The sequence below is a fragment of the Gigantopelta aegis genome, chromosome 9 (genome assembly GCF_016097555.1).
Source record: "Gigantopelta aegis isolate Gae_Host chromosome 9, Gae_host_genome, whole genome shotgun sequence".
NCBI classification, from domain to species: Eukaryota; Metazoa; Mollusca; class Gastropoda; order Neomphalida; family Peltospiridae; genus Gigantopelta; species Gigantopelta aegis.
The window spans coordinates 69,694,969-69,714,931 of NC_054707.1; the positions used below are offsets into that span (position 1 = coordinate 69,694,969).

The following is a 19,963-nucleotide window of genomic DNA, read 5'->3' on the forward strand; positions in this document are numbered from 1 at the left end:
GTGCACTGGTTGGATTGAGTTAAAAACTCAATCAGTTGAATGGATCCACCGAGGTGGTACAATCCTGCGACGCAAGCACCACAAGCGAGCACTCAACTGACTGAGCTAAATCCCACCCCCTTGCTGAAAAAGTCTTTTATTTTACATTATTGATAACCTGCACATACTGTTAAACATTATCATTGTGAAATTACTTCATTGACAAGATTCATTATTGATAACCTGCACATACTGTTAAACATTATCGTTGTGAAATTACTTCATTGACAAGATACATTATTGATAACCTGCACATACTGTTAAACTTTATCGTTGTGAAATTACTTCATTGACAAGATTCATTATTGATAACCTGCACATACTGTTAAACATTATCGTTGTGAAATTACTTCATTGACAAGATTCATTATTGATAACCTGCACATACTGTTAAACATTATCGTTGTGAAATTACTTCATTGACAAGATTCATTATTGATAACCTGCACATACTGTTAAACATTATCGTTGTGAAATTACTTCATTGACAAGATTCATTATTGATAACCTGCACATACTGTTAAACATTATCGTTGTGAAATTACTTCATTGACAAGATTCATTATTGATAACCTGCACATACTGTTAAACATTATCGTTGTGAAATTACTTCATTGACAAGATTCATTATTGGTGGGACACATTTGTTTCCATTACTATCCTCTTGGAAGAAATTAAAAAATCATCCAATCTAATTATTATTTAAGATTATGTCATTAAAAATATCAATAGGGTTACATTTCAATTACACTAAACAAAGACTTTCCCCCACCAAAAAAACATTCATCATTGGCTAATCAATAATAGAACTTTTTTAGAAAAGAAACAAGAAAAACACCTCTTGAACACATTCTCCCTCCACTGCTTAAGAAAACCCCCACCCCAAAACCCATCAAGAGTTAAAATGAACACAGAATCCCTGACACATTCACCCTTGGCTACTTGCAGGGGAATAATAATTTAAAAAATGCCCTGCCAACTCAAGTTGCCTTAGCGTGACAGGCCATTAGTTGTGCCAGAGCCTGCATGCCACTCTCTCTCTCTCTACTCCTAGAACTCCCAACAGCTTCTGTTTATGCCTCAGTGCTGAGCGATTCCTCTGTTCTGGCTTCTCCATATCACAGAGCTCAAACAAAGGACCAGTTCCCCACTGCTAGCTGTTGGGGTAGTATCATCTGCAGCCACGGGATTGGGATTATATATACCGCCCACAAAACACTATCAGTCAAGTGGACGGCTTAATCACACACACACACACACAAATACAAAGGTGCTACTTTGTTAACCTGTGAGTATTGTAATTTTATTTAGATAATAAATACATGTATAGTACAAAAGATTTGCAGTTAGTTGTCTTGGCGGTTAAGTACTGTTTCTGTTTAGTGTGGGCTGTATAGTTATCTTGAGGTTTAATGATTTTGTTTACACGCTTGCATCCCAATGCTACATGTAAAATTAACTGTGTAACCGTTCGCACATCTGTCTTGCATATTATGTGTAAATATAGCTGGAAGCTAGATAGTGTTAACATCTTTTTGTTTTGTATGATGTGTATGTGTGTATTATGTATTACAATTTTGCATTGTTTAGACAGGTATTTACCAAAAATCAGGTTTCCAACAGCTTGGATTGTGTAGTGTTTTAACAGCATACTTGTAGAAAACTATTTGTTTTGGCACTAGATCTTTAAAAAATGCTGTTACTTGTATATAAGCTTGAAGACATTGTTATTTCTTTACGTTTATTTTGAATGTGTAGACTTATGTGATGTACATGTACCTATATTATACAGGGCTTTAGATCTCACTGATTTGAACAGAACATATTTTTTATTATTGTTCTAAGCACAGCGAGATCTTTAAGGAGAATATAAATCAAAGTTATTTCAAGCTAATTTAGGCTTAATATTTCAGTAGTTTTTGAGTTCAAATTGTTTAGTAGTCTATATGTTTATAGTTATTTTGGTCACACTCTTTATCGTTATCTAAAGCCCTGTTATATATGCTGCCAGAGTTTCTGCCAGAGGGTAAAAAGGGTATGAAGCCATACCCAAATTTTATAAATTTTTAAGTTAACTTTTTCACAAAATTAATTACTCTTTATCATTACTGTATGATTTTCTTAACCCTAACCCTAAACTTAACTCATTTTCATTCTGGGGGATGCCCCCCCCCCCCCCCCCCCCCCATACCACCTATTAACTGTGGTTGCATTGAATTCCATAGTGCCATACCCAAACATTTCTTTCTGGCAGAAACACTGGCTGCATGTATAGTATGTATGGTGTACATGTATGTATGTATCAAATTTGTATTTTATAATGTATTTTCCTTTGTGTTTGTATGTAATATTACATATACTAAGACAAAAAATTTAAAAGCAATTTTGTAAATGTGTTTATTTAAAAGAAAACTCATGACTTTTCAAAGTTAAATCAGTTATTTGAAAGAGAGCTCATGACTTGCAAAGTTAAATCAGTTATTTAAAAGAAAGCTCATGACTTTCAAAGTTAAATCAGTTATTTGAAAGAAAGCTCAAACTTTCAAAGTAATTTAATCAGACATTAGATTTAATTGATGATTCATTTGTCAGTATACGTAACAGGAGATTTTCAATACAAAATGAAATGTGTGTAACTGTCACTTTGTTAAATGTAGCTTACTTTACTACCTTACTTACAATATGCAGAAAAGAGAATTTATTCCAGTTCAAATTAATTACTACCATCTCATTTTATTGCACTCTTGTAGACAATGTTTTTTTTATTATTTATATATAATAAATATAGCCTACATTTTTGAAGAAAAAGGAATTTCCCCAGAGTTCATCAACTGAAGTGAAATTTACGTATAATTTAAATTTGATCTAACACAGGTATCCTAATATTATTACACGTAACTGGAGAATGAATGATGATACAATCTATAATTTTAGTTTCTTGAAGCTTAACTTTTAAAAGTCTTGTGGATGATAATCATTCTGCTACAGTAAATCCATATATATGCAGTACATGTATTACAATCAACAGGAAAGAAAGGGTGGTTACTTAGCAGGCGCTTTTCCAGTCATTATGTAAGTATCTGTTTAGCAGTTTTTACGTCGTCATACTAGTATATTACTAATAAAATTCCCGTTGATAAAGTCAAGGCACGTGAGTTTCTGTTGATGTATGTCGGTGGTGAGTCATCAGTACCATTATCTTCCCCCTTCCCCTCATTCCCCCAGAAAACAATCTTTGGCCAGCCATGTGATCAGGCTTTTAACATAATGAAGAGATCGGAGAGAAAACTGGTACAATAGGAGCTCTGCTTGTTGTAATGTTATTTTGACAGCTGTGTGTTGAAAAAAAAGCAGTGTTTTTCATCCTCTAATTGTTTTTTGCTTGTGGTGGCTGTGTTGTATTGATTTTAAGTAGTGTCAGAGTGGTGTGGAGAGGAAAAGCGATGCTTGTTTAATGACACATTAGCACATTGCTTAATCAAGTGTCAGACATATTGTAAATTATGAAACTCTGTCTGTAGTATTAGATAAGAAATTGCAGCCTGCTCATAGGCTATTCCTGCTGATTAACTTCAACTCAGTCTTCAATGGTTGTTTTATAAACTACATGTTTAGTCCTTACAGTTTAAAAATTATTGTGGAACAATAAGCTCTCCTGAAATTATATAGAACAATTGTTTTCAGTGTTAATTAAATTCACAGATGAGTAAATGAAGTTATCGATATCAGCATGTTGATGATGAGGTGGGCAGTTTTTTGCCATGTGACTTAGACTTAGGGTTATAACGTGCTCATATACCTCTATGGTTTCAAACACGCCTATCCCGAGTCCTGCCATGTGAAAACCATTTTGCATGGGTTGATGTGAGCATGAGCAATTGCTTGAGTCAGTCCATAAGGACTGGGTTTATATTCACGTTACTGTATTGTAACACTGTTAACAGAGATACAAGTCATCCAGCTCTTTCGGCTGGATCTGAACACTGTACAAATAGATGTATTGTTCCTATATCCTTGTTCTTTGATTGTAAAAACCTAAGTTCGGTAACTCACTACAGGTGAGTTACATGACCGTGCCAAGTTTTGGTGATTTATTTACAATCCAATGTCCAGTGTCACGGACATGTACATGTATGTACCAGTTGTGATGCAGTGCACTAAACACAAATTTGTGTATTGAACATGTGCTTAAAAACAACGGAGGTAACCTAATGGTGTCTGCAAGCAAAGCTAATGTGCAATTCGTAATGACAACACTGGTCACAATCAGATACACAATGCTTACATAACCAGATGTGTACATGGCTGACCACATATAAACTTGCTGTTGGATCCAATAAGGAAGAAGGGGTGGTGTATAAGGGGTGGTGATCCCATTGCACGACAGGCACATGCATATAGGCTACTTCTTTACTTTCTTGTCCCCATTCAGAAGTATCAAGAATGCCTAATTATTAGATATCTCATTTCACACAAATCTTTTAATTCCGTTCCATTTGAGGATCTCTGTTTAACTTGAAACATATTTATAGTTTAATCCTATGACACATTGCAGCACAGGCAAGATAGCTTGACCACTGAACCATGTCCTGTGTGCCCCATCTGTTACGGAATCCCGTTCCTCACTCTATACAGTCCTGTATTGATCCCCGACTTTACAGTGTGTGAGATCTGTGCAACTATCAGAGGCAATATTGGAATAATTGTTCTTGCTGGCTTAAGCAGCATTTTACGTCGGCCCGTCAAAGACATGGGAATGGGTAATTAAATAAGTAAGTTCATATTTGATCAGCCATGGGATATACAGGGTATATATATATATATATATATACTCTTCAAAAGAAGAAACGCAAAACCACATTGTCGTAACATTTGGAGAATTGATTTAATTATTGAATGGCGAGTCCGATAATTACCAAATGTTGCAGGATTGTTCACAATTCACTCTAGTCCATTGTGAGTAAGTGATAGGACACACCACCAAGGTCAAGGTCATCTGGAGTCAATACCGGGTGTGGCCTCCGCGTGTGTTGACAACTGCCTGGCACCGCCTGCCCATTGAAGCAACCAGAGTACGGATGACGTCCCGGGGGAGCCCACTCGGCCTGCAAGGCTGCTGCCAGCTCGGGCAGGGTCTGGGGCTGTGGTTGTCGCTGTCGGAGGCGTCGGTCCAACTCGTCCCATAGATGCTCAATTGGGTTCAAATCCGGTGATATCGATGGCCAAGGAAGGACATTAATGTTGTTGTTCTGTAGGAAAGCCATTGTGAGACGTGCTGTGTGAGGCCTGGCGTTGTCATGTTGGAACACTGCGTTGGCGTTGGCCATAACTGGAACGATGTGTGGCCGGAGGATCTGGTCAATGTAGCCCTGTGCATTCAGGTTGCCCTGCACGTGGACCAGGTCAGTTCTGCCAGTGTGTGAGATGGCTGCCCACACCATGACACTACCCCCGCCGAATCTGTCCACTTCCTGCACGCAGTTTGCCGCATAACGTTCACCACGACGCCTATACACGCGACATCTTCCATCATGACGTCGGAGCAGAAATCGGGACTCGTCACTGAATCCCACACCTGTCTCCATCGCAGTTGAGGCCATTGTCGATGAATCTGGCACCACTGCAGTCGGAGTGGACGGTGTTGTGGTGTTAAGATGACACTTCGAACTGGACTCTGGCACGAATTCCTACCTCACGTAGGCGGTTCCGTACGGTCTGGTCGGATATCCTGCGCAAACCTGGTATTGCTGCGGCTGTGGAGGTGGCAGTAGTCAATCGTTCCCGAAGGTGGCGTACCCGGATGTAGCGGTCCTGCCCGGGGGTAGTGACCCGTGGTCGACCGGATCTAGGGAGGTCACGTGTTGTGGATTCGCCTGCGTCTAGTCGGCCGATGGTTCTCTGCGGTTCACTGAGACGTGGCATGTCCTGGATTGTCAACTGTCGGCCAGATCACGTGCAGTGGTGACATGGTTTGCACGTGGCTGCGTTTTTGCGAATATTCACATTTTGGAACTTTATTGTACAGTAGCTGCGTTTTATCGAATGTAACCGTGGGAATGTGTTTGGGACATGCAATGACCTTATATTCACAAAGCATGAACCGGTAGGAAACATAAAATCGGAGTTATAACCCATTTGTACCCTTTTGCGTTTCTTTTTTTGAAGAGTATATATACACAATATATATATACACACATGTATGCATCTGGTTATGTAAGCATTGTGTATCTGATTGTGACCAGTGTTGTCATTACGGATTGCAGATTAGCAGATTAGCTTTGCTTGCAGACACCATTAGGTTACCGCGGATGTTTTTAAGCACATGTTCAACGCACATATGGTTCAGTGAACATGTGTGCTTCATTTCCTATTTATTATTAATATTTTATTTTTATATTGATGGCTTCTGTTACGTATTATGTCCACTTCATTTAATGATTTATCGAAAGATCAGTTTTTAGGCTGTGAAAAAAAAAAAAATGTTGGTTTGATCAAAGCCAACAGTTTAATTTAAATCTTTTATAATAATATAGACTAAATTTAAAAGCTGAAGAAATTAATTATTATTTGTTTTGCATACTTTAATTAATAATGGTCTGTATTTGTAAAACAGATACTTCAGATGCTGATCCAGGATTTTTGCAGGTGAGGTCTACATGTACATGTAATTAGGTGAATGCACTTTAAAATTGGGGGGGGGGGGGGGCTTTTTTTTCGCGAGCAGGGGTATCCTGACCCTCTTGATTCCCCACCCCCTGGATCCACAGTTGTGGAATTAATATGAGAAAATGTACTCTCCAGTATTAAATGCCCTGATTGCTTTACTGGTGTTCTAGTGGTGTCATTAAACAACAAACATTTTTCGTATTGCTTTACTGCTTTTTTGTACTCCACTAAAGGAATACATGACATGCATACATGTACACGTCTTGTTTGTCTTTTATTAAATAATACATGTGCCTTTTATAATCAATTGTAGGGAGATTTCTTTTCTTATTATAAAATTTTGTTTGATATTTCATCCTTGAAAATTTATATATTCTTTAAATTTATACATGTTCTTAAACTCTGACAGGCCATAACAATTCTTTTGGAGTTCATTAAGCACATATACTGGCAGGCGTGGTGTGTTTTGACTTTGTCTTGACTACTGTAATTCAATACTAACAGATAGATGTTTGTGACTCTAAGAATAGGATCAATGATAGGATTAGCACATGGTAATGGGTAAATATTTCTGAAGAGGAAATGTAAGTATACTAGTACATGCACATAGGGATAAGTATAGATTGTTCTGTGCAGGCTTTGAGATTGTCATATATATATTTGTGAGAGTCACTGGACACCTACAAATGAAAAATGGAAGATTTATCTGCTAAATTTGCAGCCTGCATTCTATTTCTTTCCAGGGGGTGGGATTTAGCTCAGTCGGTTGAATGCTGGCATGAGGTGCTTGTGTCACAGGATCGAACCACCTCGGTGGATCCATTCAACTGATTGGGTTTTTTCTCATTCCAACAAGTGCACCACAACTGGTTAATGCCATAGTGTGTGCTTTCTTGTCTGTGGAAAAGGTCATATAAAAGATCCTTGCTGAATTAGAAAAAATGTACCGGGTTTCCTCTAATGACTCGTTCCAGCCAGTGAACCACGACTGGTATATCAAAGGCTGTGGTATGTGCTATCTGGTCTGTGGGATGGTGCATATAAAAAATTCCCTTGCTACTAATGAAAAAATGTAGCATGTTTCCTCTCTAAGACTATATGTCAAAATGACCAAATGTTTCACATCCAATAGCTGATGATTAATAAATCAATGTGCTCTAGTGGTGTTGTTAAACAAAACAAACTTTTCCTCTGATGACTATGAGTCAGAATTACTAAGTGTTTGACATCCAATAGCCAATGATTAATTTATCAATGTGTTCTAGTGGTGTTGTTAAACAAAACAAACTTTAATATATTCCTTTCCTTTCCAGTCTGTATGTAGTCACCTAAAAGTATATTTTGTTAAACCTTGTGTTTGCCAAATTACATAACACTTTGAGCAGAACCCTTCTGAGTATGTTGAACTACAAAACAGTTTTATTGTATCTGTTGATAGCAAAAATACACAAGTTTGTGTTAGTTACATCCGTTTGTAAACAGTGTTGTGTGATATAGGGATGGAGGCAAGATTGCAACTTTAATCACCTACATGTTCATGTTAAACAGCTGGAAAACATGTTAACATTGTTTCCACAGTTAGTCATTTGCATAACTGAATGACACATGGACTGGGGGAGGAAATACCCCAAACAGTACACATTGCATAACTGTCAGATAAGGCAAGTCCTGTGACAAGGGATGTTACATGATCACCTGTGCATTATTTACTTTAGTCTGTCTAGTATTTGTTGTTTGTTTGTGTTGGCATATGTCAGGTACCTATACTATAGTAGCTGGTGCTGGTGGAAGGTGGTAACCCGATAGGCAGGTTTATCTGAATTCACCCAAACACACACAGGCGTATATGTAGCTTCCTATGGGTTTTCCACAGTAAATGGAACAGAACTGAAAATTCTCAAGTTCTCTGGGCTGTCGAGTTTATGATGAGATGTAATGATGCACAGCATAGTCAAAATATGATTCACTTATCTTGATGCAGACCATATGATATGATATGTTAATATCAGGAGTTTTTATCACCCAGCTTGCTAGACTCTGATATACTCATCACCATTTCCCATAGGAAACACATGGCTTTATATGTGTGCTGTGGGAATGTTGTCCATTTTTTTTAAACGTTGCCAGTTTGAATGTTGACATTTTCATCTTCTTATTTTAATCAGTCTGCAGTAATCTTTTTTTTCTGGAAGCTGAACTAAAAACTAAATGTCCATAAATTCCTTACTGTGACAAAGAAATGTTTTATTTAATGACACTCAACACATTTTTATTTATGGCTATATATAATCATTATTTTGGGACATATACCCGGTAGGTGTGTGGTTAATGACCACACAAATAAATGAAAATGTGAGAGGAGACTATTTTTGATTAGCAGCAATGGATGTTTTATATGCACCATCCCACAAATGGGATAGTACAACAGTTACAACAGTTGTGGAGCACTAGCTCGAACAGAACATAGCCTAATGGGCCCACTGCAGGGGGTTGATCCTAGACTGATCATGCAACGTACAAGTACTTTACTACTAGACTACGTTGTCTCCCCCCCCCCCCCCCTCAATATCAGAAAGAGCTATAAAAGTTAATTTGTTGTTAAGCTTTATATACATGTACACACTTTAAACTGGATCAAAAACATTATTAGCAGTGAGGTGAATTTGGTCAGAAACTTTGTAGTCAAATGAAAATTCCAATTAGCCAAACAGCCAAAATGGTTGCAGATCTACAAATGGGTAGACATTTTCTAATTATCATTTTGGCGAATTATTAAAGAAATATTTTTGCCAAATTCCAGTTTGGTTCGCATTTGGCGATTTGGTGAACTACAACTTAAACCCTGCGTGTACAATCAGTCAATCAATAAATCAATCAATCAATATTTATTGTACAAAAATGCCCAAATAGAGCTGGTATAAAATAAATACATGTATTTAGAGTTTAGAGCAAATACAAGAAAGGAAGGAAATGTTTCATTTTACGACACACTCAGCACATTTTATTAATGGTTATATGGCGTCACATATATATGGTTAAGGACCACACAAATACTGACAGAATAAACCTGCTGTCGCCACTTCATGGGCTATTGGTACTCTTTTCGATTAGCAGCAAGGGATCTTTTATATGCACCATCCCACAGACAGGATAGTACATACCATGGCCATGGCTGGAACAAGAAATAGCCCACTTAATGAGCCCACTGACGGGAATCGATCCTAGATCGATTGTGCATCAGGCGAGCACTGTACCACTGCGCTATGCCCCACCCCGCCCCGCCCCATTAGAATGAAAGAGTACAGGGGTAGAACTTGACACTCACTCTCTCAATCCAGGCAATCAGAAATAGCTGTTGATGAGTACAATCTAAATGATCCTAGTTAGATGTCTGTATGGCCTAATGTGAGTATTACGCAGTTGTTTTGTCAAGATCCACCACAAATGTTGCACATCTGTCAATCACAGGGTTCCAACTAATTGTGTGTGGAGAGAGAAAGCTAATGGTTTTTCATGGAACTAATAACCTTTCAACACTGGTAATCCCCCCAGGCTAATTACTGAAACATTTCTTAATTTCTACCTCTGCATGCATTGAGAAATTAGTCAGCTATGTGTACATTTAATAACAGGTTTTTTTACATATTTTACAATCTTTTCTTTCCTGATGTGTGATCGTGCAATCCCCATTGGTGGGCACATATTGGGCTATTTCTCCTCTTAGCATGCAGTGCTCCACAACTGGTATAACAAAGGCCATGAAATGTACCCTCCTGTCTGGGACGCTGCAAATAAAAAAGTGTAGTCCATGGAGTGGTGTGAGCAAGTTTCTTTCTTGTTGTCTTTATCTTTAATCATATGTTCGAAACCACATAACCATAAATAAAACATTTTTTCTTAATCCTTTCTTCCATCAATAATGCATATATATGACGCCATGTAACCAGAAAAGTTGTTCAATAAAACATTTCTTCCGAATCCTTCTGTTCATCAATAATGCATAAATGTCTTATCTGTATATGATTAATATGCTGCATATATACAGACAGGTCTGTACAGTATGGCAGAGTCTGATGTCATTTACTAAATACAAGGTAACGGTATGACAACTTACTTGTTGAATAAATCACAAATTAGCATGTATTATTTTGGCTAAGACCATCAAACTGAATTAAGCTAAATTTATTTTTATTTTTTAAAAATTTAAACCAAATTACTAACAATACCTGTATGAGTTGGGTTTAAGCTGTCATTTGTCAAATGTGAATTATAGTTGAATTCTCAAAAACACAAACAAAAAAACAAATCTGAAAATGGCATGTTATTTTCATGTCAAATAAATGCATTTATTAAAAGAAAACTTTAATATAGGTTTGTTTTGTTTGCTTAAATGAAACTTGAATTTAGCAAAAGACTTTCTGACGAAATTTACCATACTGCTAAGAGTTATGTTTTGGAGTCCAGCTTAATTAAACCCTGCATATAACTCTATATAAGTAGGGTGTATACTAGTGTATATATATATAAATGTTTTACTTTTAGATAGATCTGTTATTTAAATATATTTGAAGATGTAGAAACTGGTCACGTGCAGTTATAAATCGATGTGATGCCGTGAATACTCCAGTGCTCAATCATGAAGTTTAGACAGCATTTAGTGGTGAGATGGTGCCTCACTTGTCATGTCAATTGCATGTGTATTACATTAACTCTGTATAGTGTTCAAAGCATTAGTTTTGGTTCCCCGTGTATGTCTAGAAGGGATTCTCTGGCTGCTGGTTATAATCCAGTGAATGGATTCTCATGGCAGCACCATTTTCCTGTTGATTAGAGTCTTCAATAAAATTGGATAAATTGTGGCATTTTTCTTTGATGATCATTCATGTGGGGTATGATTGAACACCTTGGGAATCTGGCAAGAAAAAGCCATCACACTAAAAATAACACGACTTCTAAATCATGAATGAAATGTATTCAAACAGACTTTCCATGTCCAATAGGGCGTAAAGTGTTTGGCTTTTGTGTGTGCCGAAATGAAGAAAATATTATTACCAATTGAAGCCGGGAGTGGTCAGAATTCTGATGGATATGGTTCCCATTGATCCAGCAATTGAGTTTATCCCCCTGATTGCCTAAATTGCAGGCTGAACCTCCAGGGCTGTGGTCAATAAGTCACCGACCGTATTTGGCACGGGTTAAAGAGGAGCAGATCAGTGTGCAATCTGATGCTAATCTATTGGCTACCTTTCACTTTAAATAAACACTATATGTCTGCATCCTGCCGTGGTGTTCAATATGGCGCAGTCAGGCGCTTTGATGAATGGGTGACTGCACATATAACCTATCATTGACAATTGATTAATTGCTGTCTCTCTGTGTTATTACTCTTAATGCTGGGTAAGCTGAGATGCTATGCTTTTGCTGTCTGAGAATTAATAAGTTACAATCATTTTTCAATTTTCTTCTTCTTTTTTTTTTTTTTTTGATTGTGTATGATTTGCATTCTGTATTCACACACAGTCTGGGAACATGTAGCAATATTATACTTTTGAATATTTACATCCACCCACAAGCATTGATTTTTATGTGATTTGAAACATTAAGAATGAGCCATTTTTAGTACAATAGATGCATATGAATTATGTACGCATGATTCTATTTGTATTTTCACATGTGATGTGTTAACATAAGGTTTTATTTTCATGCTCTAATTGTCTTTTGATTATTACTGTATTATAAAATAATTATAGTGTACATACATGAAATGCACATTGCATGCCTCAGGTACCTGCATCTGTGTCACTATGCTTTCTGTCCAGGACATAAGTGTAACAATGTTTAAATTATGTTGAGATTGAAATTGGTAAATATTTTGAATTTTTTTTATAACTTAAGCTAAGATTCCATATACACGTACGAGGTATACAATTTGTGTGATCCAATAAATACGAATATCCGTGCATTTTCAGTCTTTCTTCCATGGGATATCTTACATATGTAAGAATGAGAGAAATGTTAATTCCACGGTGTAAAGTATAAAAATATAATAAAATGAGTTAAAAAAAAGAAGATTTTGCACCAACCAGTGATCCATAACTGGTTCAACAAAGACCATGGTTTGTGCTATCCTGTCTGTGGGAAGCACAAATAAAAGATCCCTTGCTGCTAATCGGAAAGAGTAGCCCATGAAGTGGCGACATCGTGTTTCCTCTCAAAACCATATGTCTGATACCATATAACCGTAAATAAAATGTGTTGAGTGCGTCGTTAAATAAAACATTTCTTTCTTTATTTCCTTGTGTTCAGGGCATGTTGGGTTGTACAGTATTGGATGTTGAAGAACCAACTCAGTGAACTTTTCACAGTTTGTATCGGAAACGGCACTCTTCGGCATGTTCACTCGGTTCCTTCTGGCCCACTTTCTTTGGGAAACCCCATTCCATGGTGTAAAATTCGGGATTCTCCCATCCGATTTTGTGTACGCATTCGCACCAATCGCTACACTGAGCGATCCAGTTTGCCATCTACGCAAATCGCATTCGCAGTCGGACATATGGAATCAAGCTATTGTATTTACATCTTTTCCATTTTTTGTCGTGTTTGCATTCGCATTTGCATACCGCATATATGGAATCTTAACTTCAACGGTAAAATCCTATTTAAATTTATCATAGAAAAAGATGTGAAACTTATTTTATTGTGTACATGTACATTTAGTGTTTGGTTTTTGAAAAGATTACTTATAACACTTCAAAGTATGTAATGGTGAGAGAGATAGTGACAGAACTTGGAAAGAAAAGGGGAGATAATTGTCTAGAAGTTGCTCGCAAATGATTCCATGAGTCTTAATTATCCCTAGCGATGAGGGCATATAACATCTTGCCCATGTATAGGTATACATGTATATGCACCTGTTTAAATGATGCATGATGTCACCGCTTTACCACCTTCATTTCTCATCTGATTTTCATGAAACGTCATATATACATATATATACACACACACATATCTAAGAATAGGATCATGATACATGTACAATGTACATATGTATTTTGAACGAGTTAATGTTATGCCTCTCTGTGTTAAAGGTCAATTTTACTGTTATTAAAAGTACAAATTATGACGTTACTGCTCTACTGACTTCATTTCTTATCCGATATTTATGAAATATCTACCAAGTTAATTTGTTATCTGATTTTTATGAAAGTTCATGTATAGGAATAGGATTATATCTTAAAGGAGTTCATGTTTTTTCTCTCTATGTCAAAGGTGAAGGTCCTGACAAAGTCACATAGCGATTTAAAACGACACAAAATATTTTCAATGCAGTTTACAGTATTATTGCTAAAGTGTGAGGTTACTTGCATTCCAATAGAGACCATTCTCAGAACTGATTTTTATTTCATCTTGTCCAGCACCATTACTTTTATATCAGATGCCATGGTATATATGCTCTTGCTTGTGGAAAAATTAATATAAAAAGATCCCTTGCTGCTAATGGAAAAATATAGCAAGTTTCATCTAAGACTACAAGTCAGAAATTACCAAATGTTTGACTTCAAATAGCTGATGATTAATAAATCAGTGTGCTCTAGTGGTGTTGTTAAACAACAAAAAAACCCAAACATTCCAATAGGTGTCATTAAACAAAACAGTTTTTTTCTAATAGGGACATTTAAAATTTTCACCAACATCGCACTCCCCATTGAGCTTTGTAATCACTGTAGGTTAATTGAACCGTATGATCGAGACACCCGTTTATCAGGCAGATCCTCCACTGATATGATGATGCGTTCTTGCTGACCTCGCTGGATGTACTGGTTGCATGCTGGAACCAATAACCATTAATGTGTGGAGGGTCATCTCAGTACGGGATGGCCAGAATGGGCAGGGCATAGACCTGGCACTGCAATTAGCTCAACTTGTGTTGCAATTAAACATTTATTCAGTATAATCAGCTGTGAGGAGTAAACACTGCTGACTGTGTAGTAAACACTGGGCACCCGTGGTACTTATTTAAAGCAACACGGTACACCACTCAATATATTCCTGCCTTTTCCATCAAACCCCCTAACAATACAACCTAATGGCGTAGCAATCTTATTTAAAGCAACAGCACTCAATATCCCTGCCCTTTTCATCAAACCTCTCCCCCCCAAAAAAAAACCCCCAATACAACCTAATGGTGTAGCAATAACTGCCTTTCTATAAAAGGAACCAAATATATTCATAAACATTTTAGCTCAATATTACTGTGTGTTGCAGTTAATAAATAATTTGAATTAAGAACAACTTTCATTAATTGATCTGAATTGAAGACCACATTAAGAGTTAATTTTGCTGAATGTGATATTCACCAATTTCTAAGTCTTGTAGTTGCCGATGAAGTACATGTATACTGATGTTAGTACATTTCAGCAATTAAATATGACAAAAACATTTTTGTCAAAATGTGATCTATGCCGATTGAAATGTAAAAAAATTGTGATATATACCATATCAAGTTGCAGTAAAACCATGCTCCCCCCCCCCCCCCCACCTCCCTGAGTAACTTGAATGGATATATTTTTGTAAATGAACTCCTCACATATATACACACATTTTATTGCCAGTTAGTTAGTTTGTTTTGTTTAACACCACCACATTGATTTATTAATCATTCGGGTATTTGATGTTAAACATTTGGTAATTTAACATATACATATGCAGTCTTAGAGAAGAAACCTGCTGCATTTTTCCATTGGTAACAAGGGCTCTTTAATGTGCATAATCCCTCAGACCGCAACTTTTGATATACCAGTCATGGTGCACTGGCTGGAACAAGAATTAGCCAAATGAACCCACCTATAGGGCTTGAACTCAGACCGACCGCACATCAGGTGAGAGCACTTTACCAATGAGGTCATTACTAGTTGTGATGCAGTTTATCATTTATTATATTTAATCTGGCTAAAAAAAGAAACCATATACATGCCAATTTTCAGTCTTAAGCTCAAGCTTTTACTGATTATTTTGGTCTGGTGGTAAATTGGATTGTGGGATTGAAGTGTGAGTGGGTTCTCGAAAACAGTGAGGAGTTGGACTAATTACAGACATCTCTAGTGTGTAATGAATTGATTCCCAGCAAACACAGTAAAGTTTGTTTGTTTTTATTTAACGACGCCGCTAGAGCACATTGATTTTTTATCTTATCATCGGCTATTGGACGTCAAACATATGGTCATTCTGACACTGTTTTTAGAGGAAACCCGCTCTCGCCACATAGGCTACTCTTTTTACGACAGGCAGCAAGGGATCTTTTATTTGTGCTTCCCACAGGCAGGATAGCACAAACCATGGCCTTTGTTGAACCAGTTATGGATCACTGGTCGGTGCAAGTGGTTTACACCTACCCATTGAGCCTTGCGGAGCACTCACTCAGGGTTTGGAGTCGGTATCTCGATTAAAAATCCCATGCCTCGACTAGGATCCAAACCCAGTACCTACCAGCCTGTAGACCGATGGCCTGCCACGACGCCACCGAGGCCGGTCAGCAACCACAGATGAATTAATCTGCTTCTAGAAACACCAACGTATACCAATTACACATTTGCAAGATGTTTATATCTATGTAAGGTGAGCCGTGTATTTAAAATGTCAGTATATGAACAGAACTGCATCATGATGTAATCAGTCAATCTAGTAATGCTTATCGATCATGAGCGTAGGAAGGTGCCAAAAGGGGGGGGGGGGGCACACTTATATTTACACACTTTTAAATATTATAAAGCAAAAAGTAAAGTAAAGTTTGTTTTATTTAACGACGCCACTAGAGCACATTGATTTTTTATCATATCATCGGCTATTGGACGTCAAACATATGGTCATTCTGACACTGTTTTTAAGAGGAAACCTGCTGTCATCACATAGGATACTCTTTTATGACAGGCAGCAAGGGATCTTTTATTTGCGCTTCCGACAGGCAGGATAGCACAAACCATGGCCTTTGTTGAACCAGTTATGGATCACTGGTCGGTGTAAGTGGTTTACACCTACCCATTGAGCCTTGCGGAGCACTCACTCAGGGTTTTGGAGTCGGTATCTGGATTAAAAATCCCATGCCTCGACTGGGATCCAAACCCAGTACCAGCCTGTAGACTGATGGCCTAACCACGACGCCACCAAGGCTGGTCAAATATAAAGCAAAATATTTCAAAAGTCGGGGGGGGGGGGGGGGGGGGGGGGGGGGGGGGGGGGGGGGGGGGGGGGGGGGGGGGGGGGGGGGGGGGGGGGGGGGGCACTGCCACTTGCTCCCCCCTCCCTGTTTTCTACGCCAGTGTCGATTGTGACAGTGTGAAAATATGAAGTTTAATCAATGTTTTGCTTTTTAGATCTGCATTATAATGTATTTCACACTTATCAGATATGATAAATTGTGTTTGTGGATGCATTGTTTTAACACTGTTTTTGTAGCTTGCATGTTTTAATTCTATTCTGGAGTACAAAAAGACCCCAGTCACCATTAAGTGTGAACCATATCAGTGCCTGTACAATGTATATGAAACCCTGGTAATTAAAGACAAATGGTTTCGGAAACATTTTCTCCACAGCAATTTTACGATTTTAAGAGACAAGTTTAATTTGTCAGTAAATGTGTTAGGAATTTGTTTTAAAAGAAAACTGATATAGAAAATTGAAAGTTCCACAGCAAAATAAATGCTGTGGAGAATTAACAGCACCATAGAAAATCTCGACGACATTGCCAGTTGCTATGATTATTTACCAGAGTTATATTTGTAACAGAGGGTCTTTATATGAATTTGCCCACTGTAACAGAATACAGGTACAATGTGTACCACACACATGTGCATGTTTAATCCACCAACCATGGACTCCTGTTTGAACCAGAAATACCAAACTGTGGGGATTAATCTTGTGACTCCTTGCATATTGTTAATTTACCTTTTTGGGGGAATGGGGATCAAGAAATATATACCTCAGTCAATTAAAAGCTCGCCTCAGGTGATTTAGTCTCGTAAGAACTATTTAGTATGGGACTGACTCCAAGAGATGTTGACAGCAGTCATGTAAAATGCATTATAGTCAACAGCAACAAGAGGGTTGGAGGGTGGGGGAGAGTCATGTGGCTTTTGCCTGTTGTTTTTTTAAATGATGTACATGTAGTTACATTTACATGTACCTGTAGATGTGATTTTCTGGTATAAGTTTAAAATTTGTTTTTGTTTTACGACACCACTAGAGCATATTGAATTATTAATCATCAGCTATTAGATTTCAAACATTTGGTAACTCTGACATAGTCTTAGAGAGGAAATCTGCTACATTTTTCCATTAGTAGCAAGGGATCTTGGAGACAAATTAAGTGTGGGTTTAATGTACTGTATCTTTGAATAGTTTCTATTTGAAAGCAAATTTCAGATATTTTGATCATGGATTGATAATATTCAGCCTAGTGGAAATGATTTTGAAAATAAAGAGGATGGTGTTAATTAAATTACACCAGGGGCCTAATTCACTTAATTCATGCAACTTTGCAATCTTGCAGTGCAATGCTAAAAGACTTGCAAAGAGGATGCTTTGTTGTCTAGCAGAGCCTAAGAGAGCTTTGTGAAGTAGGCCCCAGCAGAGCAGGGTGGCGTGCCAATCTGGTTATGGCTGGAAACACTAAGTTGAAAAACAACACCACTATAGGAAAGGAAATGTTTTATTTAACGACGCACTCAAAACATTTTAATTACGGTTATATGGCGTCGGACATATGGTTAAGGACCACACAGATATAGAGAGAGGAAACCCACTGTCACAACTTCATGGGCTATTTTAGATCAGCAGCAAGGGATCTTTTATATGCACCCTCCCACAGACAGGATAACACATACCACGGCCTTTGATATACCAGTCGTGGTTCACTGGCTGGAGCGAAAAATAGTCCAATGGGCACACTGACGGGGATCGATTCCAAACTGACCGCACATCAAGCGAGCGCTGTACCACTGGGCTACGTCCCGCCCCTACACCACTATAGAGCACATTGATTTATTCATCCTCGGCTATATATATAGGATATCAAACATTTGGTAATTCTAAAATATAGTCACAGAGAAGAAACCTGCTACATTTCGCCATTAGTAGCATGTGATCTCTGATGTATACACATATTTAAACTGACAGGACAGCACATACCTCTGCCTTTGATATATCAGTTGTGGTGGACTGGTTGGGACTGGGAAAAAAACAATCAGAGAATGGGTCCATGCACTGAGGTAATTCGATCTTGTGAGTGCTAGATCCACCTCCATTAACTTGATTAAGTTGGAAAACATTAACCAAAAAAACATATAGATAATACTAATAGGCCATCTAGGATCTACATGTACATGCAGACTGAAGGGCTTTAAACATGACACTAATGGCACATTGTAATTGTATGGAGGATAAGATGTGTAATTGCAGATGCAGTAAAAATGTCTACACATTAAATGCAGGTCACGCAATGTTCCATTCAGTATATGTTTAAAAAACAGTTACTTAGTCAAACTAATCACAACATAATGTAAGTACCCTGTAGTTCCATCTGTTGTCAAGTGTAACCATGTGGAGTGGAGTTTCCTTTTGCCCCTTTCTCACATGGGTAAATTCCATCTTGTAAATGCAAAGATGGGGTTAGGAGAATACATGTAACCATGCTATACTATACAGTAAGTTTATGACAAGCAGCTAGTGTACATTCCTGCGTATGTTGATATAGATTTTTACTTTGTGTATACAGGTATCTATGGTATATCAGTGAGCTAGCAACATTTAATCAACGTCAATGGCACCTAAAGATAATTAACTGATACCTGCAGGGTTGAGTGATAACTTCACAGCTCACGTTTGATTGCTGCCAGAATTCACTAACGTCACGGACATGTACTTACACATGTACATCCCGGTCTCCTTCGAATTTATATGTCTGTCAAAGACCTATTACAAACATGGTTGCTTTTATTTTTGTTTTTATGTATGTCTTTCTTTTTTCTTTTTTTTCTCTTTTTTTGTTTTAGAATTGAGAATTGTGTATTGTTACATGTAGGTGAAGGACGTATAGTTTAGTGGTAGAGATTTGGTATATACATTTTTATCCCACAATCACTGTATACATTGGGAAGATAGATTAGATAAATCTCTATATTTTTGGTCACTGACCAAAAAGGTCACTGACCAAAAATATAGGTCACGTGACAAGCCCGACTCGACTTACGTATTTCAGACAAGA

At 37.6% G+C, this 19,963-nt stretch overlaps 1 protein-coding gene across 2 annotated transcripts in view; it reads left to right on the forward strand.

Moving 5' to 3' along the window:
• Positions 1 to 19,963, forward strand: part of LOC121382247 (fibroblast growth factor receptor-like 1) — a 73,991-nt gene that overhangs the window by 13,612 nt on the left and 40,416 nt on the right. The window contains exon 1 of one of the 2 annotated variants that reach the window (XM_041511778.1): positions 1,209 to 1,327. The exons of the other annotated variant lie outside the window; for it this stretch is intronic. The gene's annotated coding sequence lies outside the window, so the exon portion shown is untranslated. Of the gene's footprint in view, positions 1 to 1,208; positions 1,328 to 19,963 lie in introns of those variants that run through there. 2 annotated transcript variants of the gene reach the window in all.